Source organism: Onthophagus taurus, chromosome 1 (assembly GCF_036711975.1).
Source record: "Onthophagus taurus isolate NC chromosome 1, IU_Otau_3.0, whole genome shotgun sequence".
Taxonomy (NCBI): Eukaryota; Metazoa; Arthropoda; class Insecta; order Coleoptera; family Scarabaeidae; genus Onthophagus; species Onthophagus taurus.
Genome location: NC_091966.1, coordinates 35,855,111 through 35,873,005, shown reverse-complemented (window position 1 = coordinate 35,873,005; position 17,895 = coordinate 35,855,111). Strand labels below are relative to the sequence as shown.

At 32.6% G+C, this 17,895-nt stretch overlaps 1 protein-coding gene and 1 long non-coding RNA gene across 2 annotated transcripts in view; one reads left to right on the top strand and one right to left on the bottom strand.

The window, feature by feature from the left end:
• The window catches only part of LOC111425746 (E3 ubiquitin-protein ligase CBL), a 37,861-nt gene that overhangs the window by 707 nt on the left and 19,259 nt on the right, over positions 1 to 17,895 (top strand). The gene's annotated exons all lie outside the window — the stretch shown is intronic.
• LOC139432381 (uncharacterized) lies at positions 9,600 to 14,268 on the bottom strand. Its single transcript, XR_011642195.1, has 3 exons — positions 13,500 to 14,268; positions 12,529 to 12,988; positions 9,600 to 11,804 (listed from the first exon to the last, which is right to left on the bottom strand). It is a non-coding gene; the product is annotated as an uncharacterized lncRNA (long non-coding RNA).

Genomic DNA, 17,895 nt, shown 5'->3' with positions numbered 1-17,895 from the left:
AACGAAGAGTGATTTATAAGTTATTCATAAAGGTATAATTCCATGACTGAGGGCAGACTGCAAACCGTAGGCGAAACTACTGATTATCATGGAGATACATGTATTTTTTGTTGTTATGAATAATTTCAAGAATGTTATCTGGGTAAAATAATCAAAAAAACTATAATAATGATAAAATCATTATTAATCCCTTAAGAACCGATTCTTTTTCAAATACAAATATGTATAGTAAGCCCTGAGATATCTCCTGGTCCTTAAGGGGGTAAGCCTGAACGTTCTAAAACGTATATAAAATAGGAATTTGGTACCGTTTCGCACGTGAAACTCACAAAATCCTATTTTATATGTCCGTTTTATTTTTAAACTCAGCGTCCTTCAAAAATTACCTTCGATACGCGCTTAAATTAAAATATATATAGACGTCAACGTTAATTATCCGTAATAATTTTCGAAAATGTTATTAGAGTTAACGTTTTATCGAAAGAGATTAGATTTTTTTCCCCGTATATGATGAATAAAAACGATTAGAAAAGGAAAACATTCCGAATTTAGTTGGTTCACCAATGCGCATGACATATACCGTTCTAAGAATGAACGGGCGGCTCTCTCTCTGCCCCATTCACATAGACACTTCATTGATAAATATACGGTCTATAAACGGCGCATTTTTTTTTTTAATTTGATTTGGCGCTCGTTTTGCAAACGATAATATTTTTAAAAATACAGGTTGATTTATTGTGTCGTAAGTGTTGGGTCTATGGACAATTTCTAATTTACAATTTGACGTTAATGAGTGGCTATTAAAAAGGAAATCATTCCGGTTTTTTTTTTTATATATTTTTAAAATAGAAAATAATATTGTATTCAAAAAAATAAGTTAATACAAATTTTTGTTTTAACTTTTATAAGCTTGTTTTGCGTGGGTTCATTTTGCTGCCCACGCAATAATATCGAGAGTGAGTTGTTCAGATTAACCACTTGAATTAGTAAATGTGTGCCTTGTAAAAGTTATTTAGGTCGTACATCGCGTGTTTGACCTTTTCTACGAAGAATTTTTCCTACATTTATTTCATGCTCAATCAAATGATTTATTTATCTTAATCGATTTTCAATGATGTCATGTTGACATCATTCTTTTTAATTTTTTAGTTGAAATCAATTTCTTGTTAAATTGATGATTATACCTGAGCTTAAAACGTATCTATTTATCAGTGAGTTTGCTACTTGAGTTTATTTACATAATATTATTAGATTCCTTCCACGAAAAGGCAGTGCTTTTATTTTTGTATTGTATAAATTGGCCTTTGTTCTCAGTTTAGTATAATATTATTATGAAACATTAATATAGGCTAAAATATTTTATACAAAATTTATTACAACTTACACTTTGAATTTAAATTTTGTACTAATTTCTTATATTCAACATTTTTATTATTAATCTTCTTACTTTCTTTCCTATATAACTAAAGGTTTTTATCTGATGTATACATTGATTTAGGTTAAGTTACGACTACATAAACTCTTAGATTTATTCTTATTCTAGAAACTATGTTTATAACTGTATGTTGAACTTGCATGCATTAAAAGAAATTTTCTTATCTTTTGACACAACTCAAGTTCAAGCTGCCAAGGAGGAGGACTATGATGACATTGATCTTGACGACTCAAATCATAGCAATGACTTTCAAAGAACATCTCGACGGCTAAATGATTAAGGGACCCATTAAAGAACCCACTTGAAAGTGATGAATAATACAATCACAATGATTCAAGAATCCTGCATTAATTAACCCAGAATTTGTCCACTTAACCCCACGTTTAAAAGCTTTTTGATAAGATATGCAAGGAATTGTTACAATAGTTACAGTGATCTTAAGCGCCCTCATTGAATAAGAGATGGATTTATCAATCGGATAAATTTAACAAGAGGAGGTAAAAATGACTCTTTGTAGAGTAAGTATAACTTAACCCATTATCACCACGAAGATCCGAACCGTCATTGTACCGTTAATTAAAAGATAACAGAAATTACCATTGTCTTGATATATCCGTTATTAACACACCGAGTCTAAAGCAGCCTGATACTTCAAGGGCAGGTAAATAGAATTTAATAATCAGCTACGATTCAATATAAAAAGATAAAATCAGTGCAGCAGTTTTTCCACCAACCATGTGGCCTGCATCAGTCGCGACTAAAAGTGCAATATAAAAAGAAACAATGGATTTAATAGTCAATATTAAACATTAATATGATGTTGAGGAGCAAGGCGAAGTATTTCATCCTCAGGACGTAACATCATTCTGTCGTTTAAATTCACTATTCTATAAATATGTCAAAAGTGATCCGAAACTTGCGGATTTGAGACATTGCTTTATATCGGACAAGAGGTGAATGATACAATATAAATAATAATATTGTTAAATTCAATAGGTGAATATTTTAAAAACTTATGGAATGTAGAGAAAGGCAAAGAATTAAATACTTGTATGTCAATACAATATACTTTGAAAAGTTTTCCATTTTACACAATGTTTTTCATTAACGTTTTGGAACCAAACTTTCACTTGTTGCTCCGCTCGATTTAAATCTGTTGCAATTTCTTGGCATCTCGTTCCTGATAAATATTTGCACACTGATATGGATCTTCAACATGAACAATTATTGAACTATCTCAAATTAAAAATTGTTTTCTAATTTTGACAGAATCCAAATATCGTAATGCGAATAACCTCACTAAGTAGTATTCTGCTGCTATTTCTTTTTGTTTGACGTGCAGCTCATAACAAGCGAATTTCTGGATTAGCTATTATCTCCGCATATCTATAAACTGTCTCGTTGTATATAGTATATTAGTGTTATTTTACGCAAAAAAGATAATTATTGAGCTACATGAAGATAAGTGATTTTCAAAAATACCTAATTGGGTGGGATAAATCATATAATTAAATTATTTAATTGACCACTATTATGATAGATCTTCGTTACATTCTAAAAACATTATTAGACAAGTAGGGAATAAATAATGATATAATGGCAAAGGGAAAAGCAATTAACACAGAGACGTTGCAGATAAAATTGCTATACACTGTCGGAGAAGAAGACGCGAAAAACAAGAAACCTGCGAGCATTCAATAAGTCGTAATATAAAAGGATGCAGAAAGTCGCCAGAAAGAAAACAATACAACCCGAACAAAGCTACAAGGAAAGATGCTGGAAAAGTGTCCGAAGTACGCATAATTTGAACAGATATTCGGATTCAATTTTAGACATCTTATGGCAATGGATTGGGTTGGATCGATGCCTTAGAATGAATGACTTCCTGAATGTTTGTTTTGAGCTTAGGGATAATCTGTTACTTGCTGTATCATATGGCCGTTTTGGTAACATTCATTTCCATGTTGACTTTTCCGCCTATATTGTAAAAGCCGCAGTAGCCATTGTAGTCCATCCACTGTGTCTACAATTAATGTAACATTTTTAGTTCGTCTTTTCCTATCTTTTTCAGCTCTGGCTGTCACCCACATTCAAGAATATTTCTTCTGTGCTAAATATCTTTATTTTAATTGTGGTAATACTATTTATATTATCATAAGTAAATGCTCAAAGCCCTAACATCATTCATCACATTATCCTTCTGAGAAATCTAATCAGTTATCAATTTATAAATGTGGCAGGCAGATCCTCCCGTCTAAAATTTTACTCAAATGCTTATGGTGTTATACTTGAAGGGTGATGACAATTCTTGTAATGTCATCAAAATCGCAAACTTCATCTCAAAATCACAACCTGTCATAAAGATGATCCCCAATAAACCACGATAACACGAAACAAGGCAAAACTCTAGATCTTTTTTAAAACTTTCTAAACTAAATCATACTTCCTAAAGTGTTCATATTAGTAAAATAATCCAGCAAAGATGTGCGTTCTAGTGTTTATTAATTTTTCCGTTATCTTCAGTATACTACCAGTAAAAAGATTAATCTATAAATATACATTAGATAGCATTTTGATGGTCGCCTACTCTTATCCTTCAGCAATGTCGTCACTATTTTCTAGTCACTAATCTACAATCTCTCATACATTATTCATCAACTTAACTAAATTTATTATCGGAAATTAAGTTTCCTTTAAAGCGTTTTTACTTAATTTTTTTTTATCTTTGTCTTAAGGTTTTCGTTTATCGGAAATTTTGCAAAACTTGAATTTGAAAAATTATTTTTAATTTTTTCTTTAATTATTTTATTTCAAATAATGAGTTTTTAATAACTTAAGTTTCTATATCTTAATATTTATCTTAGCCAAATATTAAACTTGTTCGGCAAGCATATCCAAAATTTAATTCGTCTTTATTTGCCCTTCGTAATTTGAAAAAAATTGTGTTGCTTCATATTATCCTACATGCCTATCATTCCAACTTTGCCTCTTTGGATACGGAATGCTTTGTTGGGGTCATTCAGTCCATGCGGACAGCGTCTTTTGTGAAGAGATATCTTTTGAGTTATGGAAATTCATAACTTGTGGAAGTAAAAATCACTAAAAACTTTAAAGCAATATTTAATTTAACATATCTTTGGTAAAATAAATTGTTTAGATTTATGTAATCTTATATCTAGTAATAACTATTAGATATAAGATTACAAAATGCTTATGAATTTTATTTCTTAAAGTCGTGATTGTAAAAACTAAATTAATAATAATTGTGAGGTAAATTTTGTTTTACCTTACAAAAAAATTACGAGTCATGCTGAATGGGTGGTATTTAATATTAGTAATTTGTATTTACACGAATAAATCATTTTGAATTGATAAAGCAATCAAATAGTTATCGTAAATTAAAATATTTTTGTTAACATTATTACAACATATACATATTAATCTAAAAAAAAATATGTTGAATGGCACAGGATGTTAATAACTTGTGTAATAAAACGGTTGTAAATACGAAGCACTTACTGCCATCCAATGTTAGTTACCCACCAGATTAATGTTTTACAAGTACCAGGAAACATAAATTTTCTTGTAAGAATATTAAAACTCCATCACCAGGAGGTATCTAAGTACAATAACTTAAATAATTTTATGATCAAGATTAATGAATCAATTTAGAATAAATTTGATATTAAGCATGATACGATTTTTATCGTTCTCATTCAAGTAATCTTGAGATATCGCGAATTATAAATATTCATTTCCCAGAAAACACAATCAAATCAAAATTTTCTATTTACTATCGTTATTTCGTGGCGCCATTTGGATTCTTATCAATATTAATGACATCACGACCAAGTTATTGCGTCAAAAGGCTCGTCAACACATATTTAATTAAAATATTAATCCGTAATATGAATTAATTTTTCTCTTCGTCATGATTTAATTACATTTCATGACGTAAATGATCTTTATTAATATTGTTAACATAAAAAGCGAATATAATCAAATCTCGATGTGATGGACTAATACACGGAAGGGAGTGTCCGTTATAGGAATTTTTTTTTAATTTATACTAGCATTAGAACTAACACTAGAACTAGAACATTCGGGTTTGGCCGTGCGTCTCTTAAGACGGCTAAACCCGAACGTTTCTAGTTATAGGTCTAGTGTTAGTTCTATTTTTAGTTCAATAAAAAGTATACAACAATCTAACCCTGAATAACAACTAAAACTAGAACTAATACTAATGTTCTGCACATATATAATTCTACATATTTTCTTGTAGTTTAAAGTTTGGCCAGATCTCGAGTATCACGACTACAATAACTTTGTGAAACTACATAAGACAAAGACTATTTTATTTGAAATGACTGGAAGAAGCAATCTCGGCCGACTTCGAAGACATCGGTCGCCAGAAGTGATGTTTGTGATGCCTGGAGCGGATTATTTCTTCTAAGAAAGCAATCTAGCTCAAACCGTAAGGGACTCATCTCAAAATGAACCCAACCCGAATGTAATCCAACTCGCAGCCAATCTAACTGGAAAGCAGCTCAACCCAATCAAAATGTAATCAACCCAACCTGAAAGGGATTCATCCCTAAAGCAACTCAATTCAACCCGGAAGCAACCTAACCTAACCAGAAAGCTACTCAAGCTGAATACAATGCAGTATTGATTTAAAAGTCAAAAATCAAAGCCTTCGAAATGTGGATCCTGCGGTGAATGTTGAAGGTGTCTTGGGTCTAGGCCGGTCTAGGAAAACGAGAACTTTTTGAAAATATCAAGAAAAGAATGATTGAGGGAGGAAAAAGAGGAATAGGTAGAAAAAAATTATCGTGACTAAGAAATATCCGTCAGCGGACAGGACTTCCAAACATTACAAAATGCTGCACATAATAGAACCAGCTGATAGGAAAAGTGAATCTGCATGGCACTTTAAGAAGAAGAAGCAGTGTTAGTTTAGTTTTAGTGCAATAAAAAATATACAAAAATCTAATGCTGAATGACAAAACTAGAACTAACACTAACTCGGGGAATACCCCGAGTTTATCTATGAACATGGAATAAAGTAACTTGAAGAATAAACCAAGTTGGATTCTATCTATGAGCACTAACATTTATATTTAACTATACTGATGTATTAAGTAGCTATTGTAAATAGTATGATTTAAAAATATTTTACAACTTTGAAAAATTCTATTTGAAATATACTAACTGAAATATTACATCATACGACTCAATGAAATTTTAACGGTTCGTAGGCGTTTCACGGCCGACGTATACGTCAAAGACGCCAACACCATCGTACACGGTACACCGGAAGTACACATCAACTAAAAAGGCGAGAGTACGAGATCAAAGGAACAAGATCGATTCTGACCGTAACGGTTTATAACGATCTCGTTGTTTAAAAAAAAATTAACAAGAATGTTTCATGAAAAGTGACCAATTAAAATGATCGCCAGGAAAATCAAGAATTACTTTTAGAATATCAACAAGTATTCATGAACTTGTTAGGTAACATCTGGAGAATAGAAGAACTACCGTTTTCATAGAGGTGAATAACATTTTCAAGGTTGTGTAGATCCAAATGAAAGATAAATTTCTACGTGCTTAAATTTTATATGAACTAAGAAAATCTTAAGTGTATGCAAAAACTTTATGCGGGGAAAAACTTTAAGTTGATAAAATGTATTTTGGTACTAAAAATAACGGTTCGTGACGATAATGGTCTGTCAATAGGTTAAAATTGATCGTTTTCTTGTTGCAACAAGGCAAAATGCAATTTCGTTAATTTGTTTGCGAATTGTGAATCTTGCGTTCGAGGTTATTTGCTTAATTGTAAGCCTCCGCTAATTACCATGTCGGCCTTCGGAGGGTTTTTAACAGCTTTCGTTTTAATTAATTATTCGCGAGAGAGAACATCAACTCGTCTTCACTCGAGAACTTTACCGGTTCGATGAGAAAAGATCATCATTAAAAATCGTCGGTCGGCGCTAATGTAAATTTTCTGATGACCTTGGCGGCGAAAAATTAGCTTCACCTTTATTCGTTTTTTGTTGCCGAGAAATTGTTGAAGTCGGTTTGTACCGGTTTGAAGGAATTCTTCACTTCTTCATCCGTTACCATAGCAAGAAGTAGCAGTACACGTTTTTCTTTGCCGCTTCATCGCCACCATTCCTTTATCTTTATAGAAACTTCTCTTTGCAGATCAGTTCCTTTTTGTTATCGTTAATTTGTGTCAAGATTTAAACTTTTGTTATTTCGTAATTCAATTTCATTTTGATTGTATACTCAATTACTAAGTTTATAAATATCTAGTTCTATGAAACGTATTTAATATCAATTCTTTTTTATACAACCACAAACCATGAACGGATAAAGTTTCAGCGGTTATCTAAAATTACAATTTGCAACAACTATGATAATAAAAATATTTTTTTAACACCCAAAGGGAAAGCATTAGTCAATCTTATCTTGTATAAAGAAGACACCTTAAAATCCCGATTAAATTATGTATGTCGTTTATGTTTAAAACGTGTAGTAACATACAGCCAAGGTGACACATGTATCTACAACGATAAACCCGCGAGCAAAGTGACTAACACGGAACAAGCCCACGATAACGATGGCCGAGACTCGAGTAAGTTAAGGAAATGAGGAAATAAATTGGGAAAAAATAACATAAATAAAATCAGAAACACAAGCGTTCTACAATCGTTGGACGTGTTTCATTGGTTAGTTTCTTGTATTAATCCTCGAAACGCCCGCATTGCATCGGCTCTTACTTCAACAACAACTTCTTTGCCGTGTCATCGTTATGCCTGGTGGACCCTAACGCGCCGTGTTAAACCGTCACACAATGGTATTGAGAAGAGGAGGTTGTTGGAGGTCTTTTTGCAATTCAAACATACTACTCGGAATTTTCCGTGTATAATTGTCTGGATTGTGGGATGAGCGTGAAGACTTGAATACGATCGCGGCGATGGTAAACGAAGCGGGTGAATGTACGCTCGTTAGAGAGGAAGAAAATTTTTAAAGGAAAGATATTTTCGACTATAGAAAAAGAACAAAATGTGGGACTTTTTTAATGAAATAGATGGTCACACGATATGGCTAGGAATTCATAATTAATTGATCGTAAAATAGTCTGTATAACTCGCCGGATGAACGAGAATGAACGCATCCAGTCGCCCACAGACTTCTTGAAAGTATAATGGGCTGAAAAGTGAGCGAAAAAATCGTTATGAATAATTTATCGCTGTTGAGTATACGTTGCCTTTGCAAATTTCGGCAGTTATGTTTATATCTGAGCGGTAAAAATTTCGTTCTGGACAAACTTGCTTTAAATATTTATTACTTCAACTTGTTTTTTTTCTGTTTTTTTTTGTGGTGAATAGTGAACAAAGAAATTTTTTTCTGAATTCGATACTAAAACATAAAAAAATAGATATTAAAAGCAAAAAAAAAAATAAAAAAATTATTTTGAAATCAAAATGACAAGATAAAACTACTTTACTAATATTTCAACAATGTTCCCTCGATTTTTTTATAGCTATATGCAAATTGAAAATTATCTTGGCTAAATCTTAAATGTACCAAGACACCTTTTAAGTTTGCATTCTTGGTAATAAACTTAGAAATACAGTGTGCCATTAGCTAAAAATTACTGCTGAATGAATCTTGCATTTTTGCAAATTTTAATACGTCAAATCGAACGCAAAATTATTATTCTAAAATAGACACAATCTAAACCATATAGTCGACCTAGAAAGTTATAAAACAACCTATAGAACGGATATCAATTCCGTACAAAGAGATGTCATTTTGGAATTTTCATTCCTAGAATAATTGTTCGATCCTAACGATCAAAATGATTTAAGTCAATCAAATCCATTTTTTTTATTGTCATTGAACATAACAATGTGTAACTCTTTATCGATTCAATAAAACGATGGTAAATATTATTCGGCAAAAAAAAAGCGATACACATAAACTTTGTTTTATGAAAACACAGATTTCAAAGTCATATTCACTTCCTGTTAGTCATTTACGAGGTGTGTAAATTAAATAATAAGTCTGGTTACGTTGTTCGATCTGGAAATACACGGGAGCTAATTACGAACTTTATCATCCATTTAATAATAATAATAATAATCACCTTTATTCTCCAATAAAAAAAATAATAATAAAATAATATAATAAATATCATATTATAATTTTAGATTTAACAAAAAATGAATAGAAATAGTAGCAAGTTACTTTCTTACACTAGTACTATAATAGCAGTTACATAGTAGTCACACTAGTAATATAGTACGTTGTACCTTCTTCGTCTACGGTTTTACACCCCATGTCAAGTCCTGGCCTTCCTTTTTTGCCTCCACTCCCCCTTGTCTGATGCTGCTTTCCTCCAACCCCAATGCTCTAATATCCCGTGCGTCATTACTTACTGTTTTCCCAGTGTTTCTATATCTTTCTCACAGGTCTCGTTTGCTTTATTAGTACATTGAGTACCCTTTTTGGAAGTCTAACTTCCTCCATTCTCACCACATATTCGGCTCACTTCAGCCTTTGTGTGCTGTTGAAATCCGAAAGGGTGACATCTTTCAAAAGCTGATATATCTTGCTGTTGTACATCATCCTCCACATGCTTTAATCCTGAACTGCTCCAGCAATACCTTTCTTTTGAAGTTGCCAAGTCTATCACTTGATGTCTTCGACACGATCCTTGTTTCAGTTCGATATGTCATAATTGTTTTATATATTTTCATCTATGTCTGTGTAAGTGTTGTGACTTGAATCTATGGGTGAGGGTGAAGTATGCTCCATTTGCTTGTGTTATTCTTTTGTTTATTTCTATATCTTCCGTGCCATCCCTGCGTAACACGACCTCCAAATATAAGCCTGATCTATGTCATCCTCCATCATGACGTTCTATGTTTGTGTGTGACTAAGAGTCCTGTTTGTGTTAATACCTTTGTTTTCCTGTGTTTATCTCCAATTCCGTCCCCTTGACGTTTCTGCTCAGTTGAAAGTATGCATCTTCTGCTCCTACTTTCATACTAATCATAATGTTGTTCACATCGTCTGCATGTTCAGTCCGTTGTACTATTTTGTAGTTTCAGTGCACATATTATTGTGATTAGATCTATTAGTTCATTATTTATTCGCACCCTTGCTTCAGTATTCTCCATTATAGAAATCGTATTAATTTAGATGGCATGAACACCTCGATTTCAGTGAGCTCGAAACAGCTCAAAGATGTTATATTCCCAGAATTTGCTAAGGATCTGTTTTACCATGATATTTGGTGAATTGTGAACCGCGGCTAAAACCAATAAGGTATTTTGATATTTATCAATAACGGTATCTGATATAGGTTGTGCTTGGTCATTTGTGATGTATGTGAGCACCTTGTATCCTGTGCAGAGATGGGAGATTCCGTGGTAGTTCTTACAGGCAAGTTTCACCTTTTATAAATGAGCTATTGTACTTTGCCTTCAATCATTTGCTATTTGCTCTTATATAATTCAGAGATTATATGCTACGGATGCTTTATTCCTTTCTTGGGATTGTATGGCTTTGGTTATTTCTTCTTATGATGGTGGTTCTGTTTGTATTCCTGTTTTCCGAGTTACTTTTCTCCCATCCATATCCCAATCTATGTTATGGAAGTATTGTTCCAAACACCTTTTACGCTTTGTTTGTCACTCCCTATTTAGGCCTCCTTATTCTTACACGTTCATCAAATCTTGATGCTTTTTTCCGTCTTTCTTGCTTTCTTAATATTGATTCTGCAGTATCAGTTATTACCATTTTAATTTTGTGCCAATGATTGCGCATCCAGTTGTAATAAATTCTGCCTTACAGTTTGCTTACTTTTTAAATCGTCAATAGTTGAGAAGTCGCAACTTCTCTATAACAATCTAGGGACATGAATCACACTCATTAATCTTAGTATTCCTCTACTTTAATGACCCGTTAGAACTCTTCGAGCTTAAAAACTTAAATGTGAAGATAATTGCATTCGGAGGTGACAACGTCCGAATAATTGTGGTTTCTTTTTCATTTTTTTGTCACTATCTTCATTGAGCTTCATTTCTAACGGATGGCAATATCCTGGAAATTTTTGGTACGCCAGTTTCCTCTAAATCTAAATACGCATGAAATACCATTAACATTCTGATGATAGTTGTATCCAAGAAAAAAATTCGAGTCCTGGAAGTTGATAATTTGATTCGTTAAAATTGTTGAATAGGCTCAATCGTATTTAATTCTGCTGGAGTAAAAATTTGAGCACTCTTTTCATTCGATCAATACAGACAATGCTTAGATTCGAAATCCTAGTGCTATCACAAACGCAGTTTCTCTACAAATTCGAAAAAAAATAATTGAACTTTATTTCAGCTAGAAAAGGATATTTTTAGATTACACTACGTTATTTTGATGGTTCATTTTCGACAACATATTTATGTAAACAGTTTTATAACTAATTAAACTAAATTAAAAATGATTATTGACAACTTCAGGAACTTCCAAATATAGAGCCAATGTAAAAGATCTTTGTTTATTAAAACAAACTCAAGTATAACATTAATATTATGATTGGTTACTGATATGTTACATAAGTATGTAAACCAAATAAAAATTAAACATCTAAATATCCGTCACGATTATGATGTTACAAAGAATTCGTCACATTTCAAAGTAGAAACAAAACGCATTTTAAACGAAAAAATAATTGTTTATTAAGCGATCTACGTATGATGTAACTTATGCACGTGTGTTATCTTAACCAATGTCTTGATAATAAGGTGTCGGCGGTCGAATTATAGAGTAAAGATAACAATCCTCTTCAGTTTATCATCCTTAAGTAAAGATCGCTTAGCTTGTCTTGAAATATATTAAACTAGTTTTGTAAGCATTAATGATAAATGTCAAGTTACTTAATAATAAGCGAAAATGTCCTGCTAATATCATATTGAATAAATATGATATAAATATTTTAATGATTTAATATCTGAAGGATAAGAAATTAATACTAATAAAAGAAAAGAAAATTAGCACCATGAAAATCGCAACATCAAGATTACCTTATTGCCTATACGCTCCTTCACTCTTCGTGACATCAATTCTAGCCAATTGTCGATTTCATCTTGAAGTCCCAAGCAACTTGGTAGTTTTTGCTGTGGAGCTTGCAGTTATGTAGAAGAGGTGGCAAATTCCTCAATTTCCAACCCATAAAGTCCTAAACATACTCGATGAGCAAAAGAATGCGAGATGAGGTTATCATCTGAAAATTGGTCCAGTAGAATATCTTGTAATATAGGGACTGCTGGAAAAGTGGGTTTTCCAAACTGTTGAAGAAATGGAAACACCATCACATGCTACTCTTGATTCCAGCCCAACAATCACTCCAAATGTTACTGTTGGTGTTGAGCCAAATGATGTGCCTAATGGGATTGTAAACCAGAAACTTCAGTACTTAGCCATTAAGTCAAAGATGATGGCCCGCACCTTATTTGCCCATGCCTAATAGCAGCGCATGATGACCTACAAGTCAACAATACAATGATTCGCTTAATTGCGACTTTAGACAACTAGAAAGAACTGAATAAAATCTTGCAAATCTTAGACAATTCATTAATTAAGCGGTATATGATTTTAAAAAATTGCTACATTTTATAGAAGTTTAACGTTTCTGCCAAGTTTTGCCAAAAAATTCATAACCCTTCTTAATGTTGCAGATAGAAAGCACAACACTAAGAACTGAATTACTGAATATATTTTATATGCCGTACTTATTAGATTTATTGCACTGTGATTCTGCAACAATTTTTATAAATTATAATTAAATTTATATGTTTGGATTTAATCGATATTTAGATTCATACTCAATTTAATAGTTTATATTAAACGGTTCTGCCGTATTCACATGAACTGTATACAGCAAAGTACAGAACTGGATTAAATTCATAAAAGGAAAACGTTGCATCCGGTCGTGCAAAACGAAATTCTAATCGAACCTTCTCTCTCTGCGATAAACACGGCATCGTTTAATTACCTATTCTCCAGCAAAGTTCAAATAAATCACACTCGCATTTTCCCGGCCCATGAGGCACGTACGTCGTGTAGGAGGTACGTTTAATTAGATGAACTAGCTATAAATTGGTTACTTTTCCAGCTAAATCCATTCGCTCGCTATCTCTTGAAAGGTATCTTCGAACTAACTCTTTGTCTTGAAAATTATTACAAACTCGCAGGAATTCAACTTATTTAACTATAATAAATTCTCTTTAAAATTTTAAATATTTCTTTCAAGATATCTTCTTAATTTTGACCTTTTATATACAAAACTAATAAAATTCCTTCTTTGTGGGGTTTGTTGGTTGCTCAAGAATTTGCAATTACACCGATCGAGTGGAGTTCCTGCGACTCAGTGCAATCCCGATTACCGGAGGCTTTCGCTCGTCTATATCTGTAGGGAAGATTGAAATGGACCGCCGCGCCATCCATCTGTCGCCTTTGTCGTCGCCGTCGTCGTCGTTATCGGGTCTCTCGTCGAGCGCCATCTGGCGGTCCATTGTCGTGCAGCACGGCTTTTTATCCCATCTTCTTCTACCCTTTCGGTCCCCACTCTTTTTTCGTTCTCTGACCGGCTCGATTTTGCATTTTACGAATTCGTTCGAGCGGAATGCCTGGTGTCTCCAAGATCTTTCTTATATTGTGTTTCCCTAAAGGGATATTATTACGATTATAAGATGGATGAGATGAAAACGATTAAAGAATGTTAATAACTTCTTTACGTTTAATTTCCATTTTTATCTGTTATTTGAATTTTCTGAACTGAATGATGAATTGGAGTTTTATAAAAAGAAAGCAACTGACGTGACGTTGCTGTTGGTAGGAATGAAGTGAACGAACGAAAGGTTCTACCGACAAGTTAATTGACGGCTTCGTTAGCTTTACCAAGCTGCCTTCTGCTGCAGCTTCAGGCTAATTGAGAGTTATTTTTCCGCGAACCGGAACATTATATAGGCGTAGCATGATAGGTTTTGATTAATGAGCCAGATATCAAAGGCTACATTTACTTATTAAATCACACTGTTTTTTTAATTAATAAATAATTGAAATTCGCTTCTTTTCCGCATCTTGTTGAGGAAATTAACTGGTTTGTTTTATTGCCGGTATATGATTTATGCGCTTTTGCGATTCGCCCACTAGCCTCCGCCACCGCATTTTTCTTCAGTTATTATTGCGATGAAATTCGATCCAATCGGTCGTTATAAGGGCTATAAAAGATAGGCAACGATAACAGTTTCATGACGTTTTATGATACCTATAAATATGTTCGTTTAACTGGTAAAAGCGATAAGATGCACAATAATACGAATAATACAGGGCGGGGCAATGAAAATTTGAATAACTTTGTTATTATCATGAATTATGTTGTTTATGTATTAATCCAATATGTGCCATAATGCCTATAAAAAGAAGATTTAAAAAAAAACTTCTCTATATTTCCAAGTTTGACCTTTGATTGACCCTTGGCAACACAATGCAAACAAGTTGTACAATCATTTTTATTTATTTTTGATTATGGCATGTAAAACAAGTTTACATTTTTGATACCCAGGTCTTCACGGAGGTTGCTGTTGCGTATGTACCATGTAACATCAACGATGTTTCCTGTTTTGAAATCTTTCGATGATTGTCCATGAATGTATTTTATTTATTGATATTTGCAGCTTGTTTAATAGCTGTCATCTGCAAAGATGGCAATAATGTCTAGTTCTAACTCTGGAATGTCATACATATACATAAGTACTACAAGACTAGGTCTAATACACTCCTTTGCAGCACTCCAGCGTTGATTTGCTTAGATCTGTATATACATCTTCCTGCTTTACTCTGAAGTATCTGTCAGAAATATATGATTCTAAGATTTCCAAATACTGCTTAGGCATGTAAGTCTCCTTCGTGATCAGCAAAAAACGGCAGCAAACTCACCCAAGATCAGAAACTTTTTAAACTCATTTCTAGAAAGATTCTCTTTGATTATATTTTATATGTACTGACATCTGTTCGCATTTTTATAAAGTATAAAGTCAAAGTTATGGCATATAAAAAAATCTTGAATTTGAATCCGTAAAATAGAACATTGCCAAGTAATGAGTTAAGATTGGAAAATAAACTGACAAAGAAATGGTTTTCTCATTCCCGTACATATTTGTGATCTTAAAAAAAATTATGTTTGTAAAAATAAGCTGGAAAAAATAAATGGCCACGTCTAACGAAGCAATCATACATGCACTTAGAGGTAAATGTATGTTGTTTACTTATTTCTTTAATTCTGTCATTATTGCATGATTCAATAAATCAAAAACTATTTGGATGTCAATTTTTCATAACATTTTAACAATTTAATTGTTAATTGAAACTAAATGCTTCAAAACTGTTCTCTGTAAATATTTCCATTATCTTGTATGTCAATCAATTTCTGGAAACAAATTGTTGATTTGTTACGGTATCAACGAATATTAACAAAAAATAGTTCAAATATGTAGATTATTACTATCTTGCGATAACAATAACGCAAATAATTTTATTTTCAAAAATATAACAGCTGATTTTCGCTTCGTCACGTCGACTATTGACCGTGAAAAATGTTTCCAATCTTTGAACGATGTCTTAAATATTTAAAACCTTTGAATTTTGTATCTTCATTGACAGAAACTCAGCATCGAATATTTAGGCCCTCAATACTAAAAAAAAATTTCATTAAAAGCAAAGGTCACATGTCCTGATCATCTCCCCTTGACAGTTTCCATAGCTACTCCACGACTTCCGCGAGATATTATCCCGCGCCCACATGAAAAGTGACTCGTAATGAAACATACCATTTATATATTTTAACTTCAACATCGTCGTCTTTGTCAGAGATGGATTTTTTTAATACTACTTAAATTTTTCTTTTACTACATTGTTCCACTTCCAATGGCCCTAATTTATTTTTGTCTTATATACCTTAAGTTTTTTTAGTAACCTACTAATCTTATAGAATAAATTAAGACCATTTAATATACCATGAGGTAATTTCTAATATAAAAATCATTTAATTCTTTTTAAATCGTTTAGATCATCAGCTTAATTGGGTTAATGTCAAATATAATAAAAAATGAGGCTATACAAACAATTTTAGTGACATCATTTTATTTTTAGTCGTAAAATACTTTAAAAAAATCGTATCTTTATAGACAAAATTTTTTGTGCGATCCACGCTTTTAATCTTAAAACCAATAGCATTGATGTACCTTTAGGCAGATTAAGATCTCGGATTAGATCTTCTAATCGATCATCGTTGAGCTTTATAGGTGAATTCGCTCTTGCTTTCAGCATCCATATCAGTACATTAATGATGAATGAGCGTTGCCATTAAGATCGTGCAATTCTGTAAATTATTTATATTTGAGTCAACAAATATTTTATCAGCAATCCTTGCAAAAAAATTATAGCTAGATAATCTTCAGCGAAGAATATCCCAAGAACTCAAGATTTTGATATTCTCTAATTAGCAACCTCATTTATTCTGGTTGAGATAGACAGGAAAACAAATTTGACTTAATGACATCAAATTTTCAAGGATGACTCAGTTTTGGTTCCAAAATGAAAACTGGAAACGAGAGAAGTGCCCGTTCCAGTCTAAGTGTAGTCTTCCATCGAAAAACGTGTGCTCTTCATTGCTGTCTGGTATCAACATCATCAAAACGTATACACCTCATTAAAAAGCTTCCAGATTTGAGGACACCTTCGATGAACAAAATTTCCTTTTGGCCCTGGTAGACGCAAAACAATGTTGTATGAACGGTTACGAGAAATCCTGGCTGGATAAGTTTTACTTCATTTTGTTATACGACCTTTACCCATACAGTATCTAAAAGAACCACTATAAACTTTATCCTGCTCAAAATCTGAATTTATATCTTGCCGTCTAAATCTGATTGTTTTGATACCGAATGTTCGATGAATCATTAGTTACAACTTCATTTTTATATCCGTTATCATCTTACCATTCATCACCACTATTCTCGATAGCTGCTTTTTCCTGGTCCTCTAAATCGTACTACCTACTCTATCAAAATTTGTTCCTAATCTGGGCTTCCGTATCTTACTCTTTTTCTTTCATCTTGCTTCTGGAAGGCACAAGTTTATACATCAAGACGCAATAGCTGAGAAGCTAATAATTTAAATTATCTTTTTTAATTTTATGTTTTGACTGAACTGAGGGAAATAGATAATCTTTGTAGTAGGTTGTTTCCTGAAATCGCCGAAATCGGTTTAAACAGAAAATAACAAAAATCGAGGAGTTTATAAAAATAATTTTTGTTCCTTTTTTAACTTAATCACACAAGTAGTTCCCTCATGGATCATACTCAACATTTTTTATTCATTATTTGTTA